This window comes from Petromyzon marinus, chromosome 9, assembly GCF_048934315.1.
Source record: "Petromyzon marinus isolate PM22_M1 ecotype Great Lakes invasive population chromosome 9, UKy_Petmar_22M1.pri1.0, whole genome shotgun sequence".
NCBI lineage: Eukaryota > Metazoa > Chordata > Hyperoartia > Petromyzontiformes > Petromyzontidae > Petromyzon > Petromyzon marinus.
This window is the reverse complement of record NC_133675.1, coordinates 14,040,811-14,052,836: the sequence shown is the minus strand read 5'-3', so window position 1 is coordinate 14,052,836 and position 12,026 is coordinate 14,040,811. Positions and strand designations below refer to the sequence as shown.

At 45.0% G+C, this 12,026-nt stretch overlaps 2 long non-coding RNA genes across 7 annotated transcripts in view; one reads left to right on the top strand and one right to left on the bottom strand.

Moving 5' to 3' along the window:
* Positions 1 to 12,026, bottom strand: part of LOC116940475 (uncharacterized) — a 136,637-nt gene that overhangs the window by 60,870 nt on the left and 63,741 nt on the right. The window lies entirely within an intron of this gene.
* The window catches only part of LOC116940476 (uncharacterized), a 70,242-nt gene continuing 60,968 nt past the window's right edge, over positions 2,753 to 12,026 (top strand). The window contains exon 1 of one of the 2 annotated variants that reach the window (XR_012941341.1): positions 2,753 to 3,100. This is a non-coding gene — a long non-coding RNA (uncharacterized LOC116940476). The remainder of the gene's footprint in view (positions 3,101 to 12,026) is intronic. The other variant, XR_012941338.1, reaches the window with a different exon arrangement.

Below are 12,026 nucleotides of genomic sequence, written 5' to 3'. Positions count from 1 at the left end.
CACAATGGCAGAAAATAGGTTTTGGCAGTGAGCGGGAATTGTCACTCCAAATACTTGACAAAAATAACTGCTGCTGCGCACATCTATTCAAGAACCATTCACGTTCTGAGCTGACCACACGGTTTGTTTGTGGGAGCTAAAGCACAAAAGGTCTGGACGCAGAGGCCATTGCCTCACGAGGGCCCAAGTTCAAGCCTTGAGGTGGACATAATAGAAGCTCACGCCTCAGGGTAGACCAGGGAAATAGAGAATTCGTCTGGAGTCTGGAGGAGAACAGCCGATTTCTGATTTTCCATCCCTTCTGATCACCTCATTTTTAACCAACCATGCCTATCTGAGGCGAACACACAATGTATCTAACATTGGATTAAGTCTTTTAATGTACACGGTTTAGAATTTAACACGCACTGTAATGCTATTTTGGTGCTCCAAACATACACTGGAACGTCTAAATTCTATTTCGAATGCTATTTCATGATGACATGGTTCCCGGAACAAACTATTACGTCTGTAACAACACCTTACATAATAAACATTTTAATAACACACTTTATCTTAATTATGCATATATTTTTTTCAAATAAACTTGTTTTTTTTAACCAATAAAACATCTAAAATTGCACTAAAACGTGATTGAATTAAAATGTGGCTGAAATAAAGAAATTCGATGTAAATAATGTTGTTATTTGAAATCACAGAGGGTGTGTACATTATTATGGCCTAACAAGACCTGATAGCCTCATTTCGCTAGTGGTGAAATGTGTCCTCGAATTTCCGAACAATGTTTAGAATTTGCTGTCGTGGTGGGTATCGGAGCGATTGAGGAAGTGTGATGCTTCGAAAATGAGATATACATATTTTCCTTTGCTGCTCTAGATTAACATTCATTTAAATTTCACAATAACTAAGTATTCAGAGATTCATTACCCAGGGAGTCATTAGCATTTCATAATTTAAATATATTTTTTGCTAAAGTTTTATCACTGACGATTGCACATACATTAATTATTCTCTGTTTTTTATGCATAATATATAACTGGAATTATAATCCTAGAGCTTAGTTTATCGGTATATATTAGGAGACTGAAAACACTTTTGGCAGATGAGGAAAAAATTATCAAGTAGCAAATAGTTGTGGCCTTAATACATTTCTATTGTTACAATCAACAAACGGCATGCACCCTTCTTGATTTGAAGTTTTCGTGACTGCAAGGATCCACACTCTGGTTCTTTCGGTAAAGTCACGTAGGTAAAAAAATACATATTTTTTTTAATCACGACGTTTCGATTGCAACACAAGCAATCATCATCAGGTGTGAAAATCACAGCTATCGCATGCACCCTACCGACGACAATATACTATACCTACACATTTCTCCCCAATGAACTATAATTTGAACTATTGAAATTACGGAAATATAATCAAATAGCCATCGGGCATATCTGATTTCATAGGTTTGACTTAAAACATATATATCACATTTGTAATCTTGATAGAGAATTAAGTTGTAACTTCGAACGTTTACATGACAAAGCGTGGTCACGTTTTTAAAAATCCTCGCACACAGAAGCCACAGTCGTGAGCAGTCCCGGAGATGTTTAGGGACCCCTCCCAATCGCTACTAAACAGTTCACATCTGCCAATGAACGTGACGATACATATATCATGTATTGCTGTGTCTGCAACCATACACAGGTCATAAATGAGCAAAAAGGAACTGTTGGGGGTTTAATCTGGCCTTGCACATCACTCGAGCACCCCCTCCCGTGTACAGCCACAGGGGGTGAAAATGGTGTTGTTGACAGATAAGACCATGCCTGCCTGCCGCCCACAGTACCATCAATGCCTTCAGTAGCGATACAAACCCCGTGCATTCCGACCACTGCTGTACAACGCGAATGTGCAGCGATGCGATGCACATTCGGATCTGTATCTCGTGCGTTTGCTTTGATGATCCACCAGTTTTCACAAGACCCAAACGGGCTATGGCGATGGCCACGGCGGTGTGGATCACAAGGCTCCCCTGTCGGCACGTGTAATTGGCGTTAATTCATTGCCCAGAGTGTGTTCTTGCAGATGAATTTTACGAACAAATCAAACAAAGCGGCTACAGTTCATGTTCATAATCCATCAGGCATGAGATATATATAAAAATAAGATTTACGATGTTAATATGCATTTAATGACTAAAGTGTTTGAACAATTTAATTTGTCTCTTAAGTAATCGCACGGTGTCTCAATGGTAAAATGGCAATATACGTGTGTACGGTATTATCAGGGGTACTGTAGTTTGTAATACAGGCAAACTGTCACGGTCGCTTAAACCGATGCAGAGGGTCCATGTTAGAGGGTAACACGACGCCACTCTGAAAAGGCAACAAATCTTCGACACTTCACGTGGCCTCAAAGTGCACTTTGCCTGGCACAGGCGCCGTGGTGACTTCACCGTCACTTAGTGGCGAATGGCGATTGTGTTGGTATTGGTCACAGTGGGACACCGCTGCCCACATCACTGCCCACACCGCTGCCCACATCACTGCCCACACCGCTGCCCACATCACTGCCCACATCACTGCCCACATCACTGCCCACACTGCTGCCGACACCGCTGCCCACATCACTGCCCACACCGCTGCCCACATCACTGCCCACACCGCTGCCCACATCACTGCCTACACTGCTGCCCACATCACTGCCCACACCGCTGCCCACACTGCTGCCGACACCGCTGCCCACATCACTGCCCACATCACTGCCCACACCGCTGCCCACAACGCTGCCCACATCACTGCCCACACCGCTGCCCACACCACGAGGCGAGGGGACTCAGGTGTGGTCGAGCAGGGAGAATAATTATTGAGATGGGCTCGCTTGGAAGCTTGGTGCACATTGCCCCTCCTAATTATAAGCACGTGTTGGCGTGTGTGTGTGTGGTGTGTGTGTGTGACCTCGTGTTCGGGGGTGCCGAGGTTGTGTAGCGGTTAGAGCGCTGCTGCGCTACGAACCCGGCCACCCGAGTTCGATTCCCGCTCACGGTCAACGCCAGTGACGAAATAGCTGGACCGGTCCTGGGCATCCCCTCGGTCGACTCAGCCTCAAGTAAGTAGCTGGTGCGGTGTGTAGTAAACATCGCCGCTCGGGAGACAAAGGCGGTCGGGTGCGGTGCTGTCCACCCACCCCCTCGTGTGCCGCGTCGGCCTTCATAGGTGCTCGCTAACAGAACTTGCCCCAGCAGTCTGTTGAGGCTACACGGGTGATCCTTGTCTTTGGGGGTGCACAGGTGTGGAGCACTGATTACACAGAGCTCCATTCCTTCTCTAGGGAAATGGTTTAACTAATCACAACACACTTCTCCCATCCTCGCCCTGTAACCAACGTGCGCACGGCTCCGCAAATTGTTTTCAGCGCGACGTATCGAGCGATAGTTTCCATCCCAATGTGTTTTATTCTTTTAGGCCACATCTCATTCAAGAGCACGCGTGATCCGGTTTGCAATGGCGCGTGTGCATTCGACGGCTGGTTACTTTTGGTGGCGTTACCAGCCCAGCCTCTCGCAGGAAACGAAAGCGAAGACTGCGAAGGTGACGAACTCGAAACGACGCGATTCTCAGCAGCAGCAGCAGAAGCGGCGGCGGCCTTCTCCATAGCCACTGCTGCATGAAAGGGCTTCGCCCCGTGCCCCCCATCGCTATCCCTGTGATGCCAGAATTCATTTTGAGAACTCGTGTGTCATCGCTCGATCTCGGCCGCATTGGCCCATCTCTGCACGCCGCGTGTCCCCCTGAGACGTGCCTTCTCTTTGTCTTCGAGTGTCATTCCAAGCATTCATATTTCAATGCTTCTTTGCACCGTGTATATTACGTGCAATGAGGACAAATGACTAATCATTTAAAAAGTTAAACTTTTCTTTTATCTCATATTACGTCCAGTGCATACACCGCAGTGTTGGGGCATAAAGCATCAGTAATCACGTGCAAACAAAGATCTCCCATGTGACCCACGAGAGGGTGGTGTGACCAACTCAATGCCCAGCCACATTTGTCTCCCTGGTGGTGATGTTTGCACACTGCGCCAAGTGCTCAGTTGAGGCTGAGCTGACCTAGAGGGAGCCCGGAACCGGGTCAGGTAATCGTCACTGGCATTAGCCCTGAGCGGAAAATCGAACTCGGTCCACAGAGTTCGTAGCGCAGCGCGCTTACCGCTACACTACCGCGTCCTGCAAGAAATAGCGTACAAGGACACATACTCATAAATGTGCACGTGTGGACGCATGAATGTGCACGTGTGCACGCATTGACACATTGACACAATGGCACACATTGGTCAGCTTACATGGAAATTTGTGCAGACAAAAAGGCCTTGCGTAATGGTGAAATTGGAGCAGGGAGGTTATTTTTTTTTTACTTTTCCCTATAGTTAGGAGCACCAAAACTAAACGGAATGCCTGGTCAGCACTTTATGTTTGAGCTGAGTGGAAATGCATTTGTTTTGGTCACTTTAAAAAAAAAGCACAGAAAGAGGCAGGAGTAGTGTTACCTATGAGCGAGACACAAGGCCAGGAGGGATTTTCAGGCCAGGTTGACTCAAAATTTGTTTGGTTTAAAAAAACAAGGGCGCATGCATAATGAGTGAAATAGTATTCCGTATACTCTTTGGTTCTATTCGGTAAAGTCACGTAGGTAAAAAATAAAACAACAAAAATCACGATGTTTCGGCCACAACACAAGCGGCCTTCATCAGGTGAAGGGATCAGGCTGTCTCGAGGACAGCGCTGGAGTGGAACACAGCCACGCTCAGACTGCGACCTTTAAGCTGTGTGTGAGGAAACAAGGTGCCTTGACAAAGGAATTAGCATAAAAAATTAGCATTTGATTGGCCGACTTTAGAAAAGAGGTGGCGTACGTGCCGGTGGACTTGCCGTTTGGCGCGGGGGGGGGGGGGGAGTTTACCTATTGATGGTGTGAAAAGGGAATTTATAAGAGCTGCGAAAGTTTGGGGTACCACTACTTGAAAAATATACTGTACCATTGAAATTAGTTTAATGTTTAGTTCGATTTAGAACATCTTTCCAAATGGTTGCTTAATTTGAAACCATCTTCTCGGTTGAAATTGTGTCTGTGTTTGTAGATCTGAATTTGCCTCGTGAACAAATCTCTGATAAAAACCCGTGGGTTGCAAAGAACCTTGGTATCGGAGAAAATTATATCGTGATCACCCACAGCGTTGTAACAGTGATCAGCCACGGCAGAAGAATTCGTTTTGCCGTGTTTCAAATCTGATTTGTGCTCGCGAATTCGGTCAGAGACATGTCGCTTTGTCTCCCCGATATAGCAATCACCGCAGGTACAACTCAATTTGTAAACCCCGGGGTACTGTAAGTCAGGAATGACATCTTTCACGGATGGGATCAGATCACGAATTTTGTGTACTGTATTGAACCGGACCTGGATCTTGTGTTTGTTTAGAATTTTGGAAATCTTTTTAGTAACGCCTGCTATATATGGGGAGTGTGATGGCTAGGGGACTGAATTTTGCTGTCACCCCAAAACACATACCAGTAGATGATATCATCTCTCAGGTCGATGTAGCCCTCAAAGGCGTGGGACACATCCAAGCAGACGATGCGAGAGCTGAAATAGCCACTATTCTTAAGAATGCTAAGAAACCCATTAGTAACATCAGCAAAAATGAACGCTCTGAACTCGCGAATTTAAAAAACAGAAGTGATATAGTCATCCTCTCAGCCGATAAAGGCAACGCTACTGTAATTATGGATAAAGATCCATACAACAACAAAATCCAGAATCTGCTCAACGATGGAAGTTACTCAAAATTAAAAATGACCCTACCAATAGCCTAGCGATAAAAACCAACAAGATCATCACAAGTTCGACCTCCCTAATCGACCCAACTAAACGTCCCTCCCTAAAACCTTCTGCTGCAAGACCCCCTAGATTCGATGGTCTTCCCAAGATTCATAAAGAAGGCACCCCACTACGACCCATCGTATCCACGATCAACTCCCCTACCTATAGACTAGCCCGTTTTCTGTCAGATACCTTGCTGCCTTTCACTGGCAAGACCGCCTCAGCAGTACTTAACTCAGCCCAATTGGTCTCTATGGTCAAAGACGTTGTACTGTCCCCTGACGATATCCTTGTCAGCTTCGATGTGGTCTCTTTGTTCACCAAGGTCCCAGTACCTGATACCATTGAAATAATTGAAAATGTGGTCCAACATGGACTAGACCCCGACACACCTGCACTGGTTAGGCACTGCCTCAACAATACCTACTTTACTTGGAATGGCTCCTTCTACAAACAAAATTAGGGTACCCCCATGGGATCCCCCTTGTCACCAGTGATAGCCAATATTTTCATGGAGAAATTTGAATCAGACGCCATCCAGACTTCCACCCTCAGACCTTCCCTGTGGAAGAGATATGTGGATGACACTTTCGTCATTTGGCCACATGGCCTCCCAGCTCTGAACCTTTTCCTACACCACATCAATTCCAGACATCCCGCCATCAAATTCACCATGGAAGTGGAGAAAGATGGCAAGCTACCATTCTTAGATGTTCTGTTTGAGAGGAGACCTGATGGCTCATTGGGGCATTCTGTCTACAGGAAACCCAGCCACACACATTCCTACTTGAAACCTGATTCCCACCACCACCCAGCCCAAAATAATTCTCTCATCAAAACTTTATACCATAGGGCTCATTGCATTTCGGACCAACACCACCTGACCAGTGAATGAAAACATGTACACCTGGCCCTCAAAAGGAATGGTTACTCTGACCGTACCATCCGCCAAGCTGTTTCTCCCTCCATACAGAAACAACCACTTGATACTTCGGTCAAAACCATCACACTCCCCATATATAGCAGGCGTTACTAAAAAGATTACCAAAATTCTAAACAAACACAAAATCCAGGTCCGGTTCAATACAGTACACAAAATTCGTGATCTGATCCCATCCGTGAAGGATGTCATTCCTGACTTACAGTACCCCGGGGTTTACAAATTGAGTTGTACCTGCGGTGATTGCTATATCGGGGAGACAAAGCGACATGTCTCTGACCGAATTCGCGAGCACAAATCAGATTTGAAACACGGCAAAACGAATTCTTCTGCCGTGGCTGATCACTGTTACAACGCTGTGGGTGATCACGATATAATTTTCTCCGATACCAAGGTTCTTTGCAAACCCACGGGTTTTTATCAGAGATTTGTTCACGAGGCAATTCAGATCTACAAACACAGACACAATTTCAACCGCGAAGATGGTTTCAAATTAAGCAACCATTGGATAGATGTTCTAAATCGAACTAAACATTAAACTAATTTCAATGGTACAGTATATTTTTCAAGTAGTGGTACCCCAAACTTTCGTAGCTCTTATAAATTCCCTTTTCACACCATCAATAGGTAAACTCCCCCTCCCCCCCTCGCGCCACACGGCAAGTCCACCGGCACGTACACCACCTCTTTTCTAAAGTCGGCCAATCAAATGCTAATTTTTATGCTAATTCCTTTGTCAAGGCACCTTGTTTGCTCGCACACAGCTTAAAGGTCCGCGGTCTGAGCGTGGCTGTGTTTCACTCCAGCGCTGTCCTCGAGACAGTCTGGTGCCTTCACCTGATGAAGGCCACTTGTGTTGTGGCCGAAACGTCGTGATTTTTGTTGTTTTATTTTTTACCTACGTGACTTTACCGAATAGAACCAAAGAGTATGGATCCTTGCAGTCACGAAAGCTTTAAATCTATAAGAGTATTCCGTATATTTCCAGGAGCTATAGCCTCCAAATCAGGTGACCTGTTTCAATGCCCCATCCACTGACATAACCGGCGAGTGATATCTAAACTGGTCCTGGGCCTTTAACCCCCTTGACCAAAACGTATGCTAATCAGCATGGTGAAGTATGGTCAAACAACCACCACGATTTTGGGGAAGCCTCCACCGAGCAGTGGTTTAACGACGGGCTGTAAACACGACACCTACTGCGCTGGGTGCTGAGCAAGAATGGTTTAACGAAAGGCTGTAATCCACTCTGCTATGATCATCATGGACTCCATCTTTGCTCTTGTTCAGCACCCAGTGCAGTAGGTGTCGTGTTTAGATGGCAGATTTCCAGCTCCCGATTCACCCAATGGCCACCACTTATCATTTCTTGATGATGGTTTTTTTTTTAAGCTGGCACAGGGCCCATGTGTTCGCGTACCCTAATATTGAGTAATTCCTCCGTGCCCTGCTCGTTAGCCCACGTTGTGTGCGGCGTGCATCACCCACACTACAGAGGCACAGCATACAACGTTTTCAGATGCAAAAAATAGAAAAAAATCCTACAACACAACTAATGCATTACATTAGCATTAATGTAAGTTCATCTCGTCTTTTTATCACATTTCTAGACGCTCAATCAATGTATGCAGACACAATATTGGATCAGGTGCTTCAGTACTATAGAGTGTATGCTGTGAAAACACTTGTGCTGTGAATATTTGCTTACATTAAACATGCAAAGAAACCAATAAACCAACTACTTGAAATAACAACATCTATGCAACAGCGATCCGCATCATATTTACAACTACTACAATGGGTGTTAGTGTGGTATCTCTAAAGGAATGCATTATATGTACGATATGTCACAATGAGAGAGAGGGCAAACTGGTGTTTATTGAATTTATTTGCAGTGGATAGCATTTACCACCGAAAATTGTTTCAATAACAACTTGCCATTCAGGTTCGGTTAAATAGATTCATGCAAAGCGATATACGAAAGCCTCCAAACCCATCAAAATCCATCGTTGCAGCATAGCACAAGTATCAGAATTGGATTGTTTTTATGCTGGCAGAACAATGTCTAAACGTCAGAGTGGCAGATTGGGAAAGGTTGTTTTTTTTTTCTCTTGCCAAGCATAGGTCTCCTTACAACGAACACTGCTTCAGTAATAACCGAAGGTAAAAGTGCAGCCCCCGCAATCGCCTGCTCGCACCACTGATGACAGAAGGCTCTCCCACTGAGGGAACTCTACAGAGCCGACAATCAACCGAGGGACTGCTACGCTGATGGCGTTAGGAAGCTCGTGGGCTGCTTTGAGGTGTGTATTCCAGTAGAGTGCGAGTACGGGGTCTCATATACTCAAGAACATTCGACTTGCGAACTTTCAGAGATACGAACAAACTTGTCCGTTTAACACGTAGGCTTTCGCGACCAATATTATTTCATAATAAAGGTTTTGGGTTAGATCGCGTTATTTATAAATGTGTCGTAACCCTCCACCACCCGACACGGCCAATCAGCAAAAAATTGTCACGTTGACAAAAGACAAATAGTTCACTACTTCAGCCCACCGGTGTGATGAAGAGTGAATCCACAACATTTACAGTTTGAGTACGACGTTTCGCTGGTAATTACATCCAGCATCATCGGGCAATTCGCCAGAATAGTAAAGCCCTCACTTGCTCCCGGTCTTAAATAGAGCAGCAGGGTGACGTCATCATTTAACTCATTCAGGTGCAGTGCTTTGGGGCAGAGGGGTAGGTATTATAATTATATAATCGATTGGTAATCAGTCAATGGTTATGATTAGTAATGAGTTGTAGATTAGTAATTAGTTGTAATGTGTGTTATTATGATTATATGCTACGTTCGTAATCCGTTAATTAGTATGTATTTCCCCTATAAGGAATTGTAATATGTATTATTTAATAATACGCTTCCAAGCCGCACTAAGCCTGTAGCTGTCAGAGCGATTAAAGTTATTTCTATTTCTCTCAATTTCAATGGATTCTCTAATTAGTCTTTGCCAGTAATAATTAGTTTTACACAACACTTCAACGTTATCAAAATCAATTGGGTGTCCTTGTTGACAAGAATGTTCTGCCACTACCGACAGTTGTCTTTGAGATAATTTAATATTTCTTTGGTGTTTTTTTAGTCTTATGCTGATGTTACGTCCCGTCTGTCCAATATAGCATCTGCCACATACACAATTAATCCGATATACACCTTCTGTTGATAATTTAGGTAATTCGTCTTTAGTGCAAGATACTAGTTTTTGCATTTTGTGTATTGTACCAAATCTTACTGTAATAACGTCCATCTCTACTTAATGAAACGGCCTCATACTGTATCCTTTATAAAACAATAGTATAATGCAAACTGTAGTCGGAAAACAACGAGATGCACACAATGTGATAAAACGTATGTCACACTCTCATCAGTCTAAGTTGAGCTCAGAGGGCTTCACGTGCACGTCGGCATGGCGATGAAGTCACCAATTTCAAAGTGTGGCAATTGGTAATTACCAGTAAATCAAACCATTTGGTTTGCGTTGACGTGCATGCCATTAGCCGTTAGTACTTTGTCGTGATGCAAAAGGTAAATTACACAGGATCTCACGGTTAAGTTTTTGTTGAATATGTGTGTGTGTGTATGATGAACGTATCTGTGCACCGTACGTACCCAGCCGGATGTGCGAAATAATACAACAACGAATAACCATTGGCGGTACATTTAGCCAGCCTTTCACTCGGCGAACCACAACATACCACTACATCTCTCCATTAAGCACACAACGATGTGCAACTGCACGCATATTAAGGGGTGAAAAAAAAGACATGTAAATAAAATGTCCCCTTCCATCACCTTTACCCCGATTCTTCACCCCGGCAGCTTTGCTTACGAGGCGCTTTCGCCGTTGTTGCTAAATTTACGCCGTGATGTAGCACCGTGACCTCTGTCCTTACCCCTCTACCCCCCCCACCACCACCACCAACCCCGCCGTCGCCGGCACCACCCCGACGCATTGGCCACTGATGCCATCTATTTACGCCCTGGCAATATGCACATACGTGCAGAATATTACCGAAATCGATTTGTAATTCAAACGCGGACTGTGGGCGCGATTTCCCCGCGAGCGTGGCCGCTGTCGAATGCGCAGCGTCCGCCTAAGTGAGCCCAGCACATCGAGACTCTTCCTACGAGGAGGGGGAGGAATAGTGGGGAGGGGGGGGGGGTTCAATAGTTCTTCAGCTAAGACTAATATTTTACCACTTTTGTTTTCCCAGGGAAGGGCCCCACCGAGCTAGACGGCACGGCTCTTTTTCAGACGCGACCTGGTTACCACAAATGATCGCACAACGGACATGGCGTATCATCATCACGGGGGGAAATTATAGCAGCCAAAATACTCTAAACGCGTGTCAGTTCTAGATGTGGAGGGGAAAACCGGAGGACCCGGGGAAAAATCCACGCGCCCATGGGGAGAGTAAACATGCAAATTCCAAATGTACAGCAGGCAACGTCAGGGTCGAGATCGAACCCACGACCTCCTGTCTACCAGGCGAGGTAGTTAACATCTCGCCACCGTGGCGACCCTAGCTACAGCGCTAACCTCGTGTGTCCAACGCGTAAGGATAAACTCATGAGACCCACCAATGGGATTAGCCCAAGTGGGATTACCATGCACATATACGGGCACCGCTCAAGTGAAGAGCGCTACCGCTGCAAGAAAATGGAATACGTGCAGCACACACAATTGCCCCGTACGTGTTTCATGAAAACGAGAGACGTCATTTTGGAGGGTTCCATTTTTTCCCAGGGATACGAGTGCAAAAAGAGGAGTTTTGCTGTGCTCTCTGCAACTACAGTAGCAGCTGCATTGGGAATGGATTTGGTGATTTATTGCAACCGGAATCTGTGCTCGGCAGCAGCAGCAGCAGTCTCCACAGGTCGGCAGCTAGAAAATGAATAAAGGATGAGGTGTATTCTCCTAGCCACGCACACCTTTTGTGAGATATGTTAAATAAATGAAGATGTGCTGTGGAATTATTTTGCATCCTCGTATTAACCCAGCGTCGTCTCTCTTGGCAGAGAGATTTCTTGCCTCGACAAGTGCCTAACCTTAAAGTAACGAGTACCTTACAAACTTAAAAAAATAATAATAAAACATTTTTGAACACAATACTGTCATTAACATTTGTCATTATTTCATTGACTATATCAGTAAAA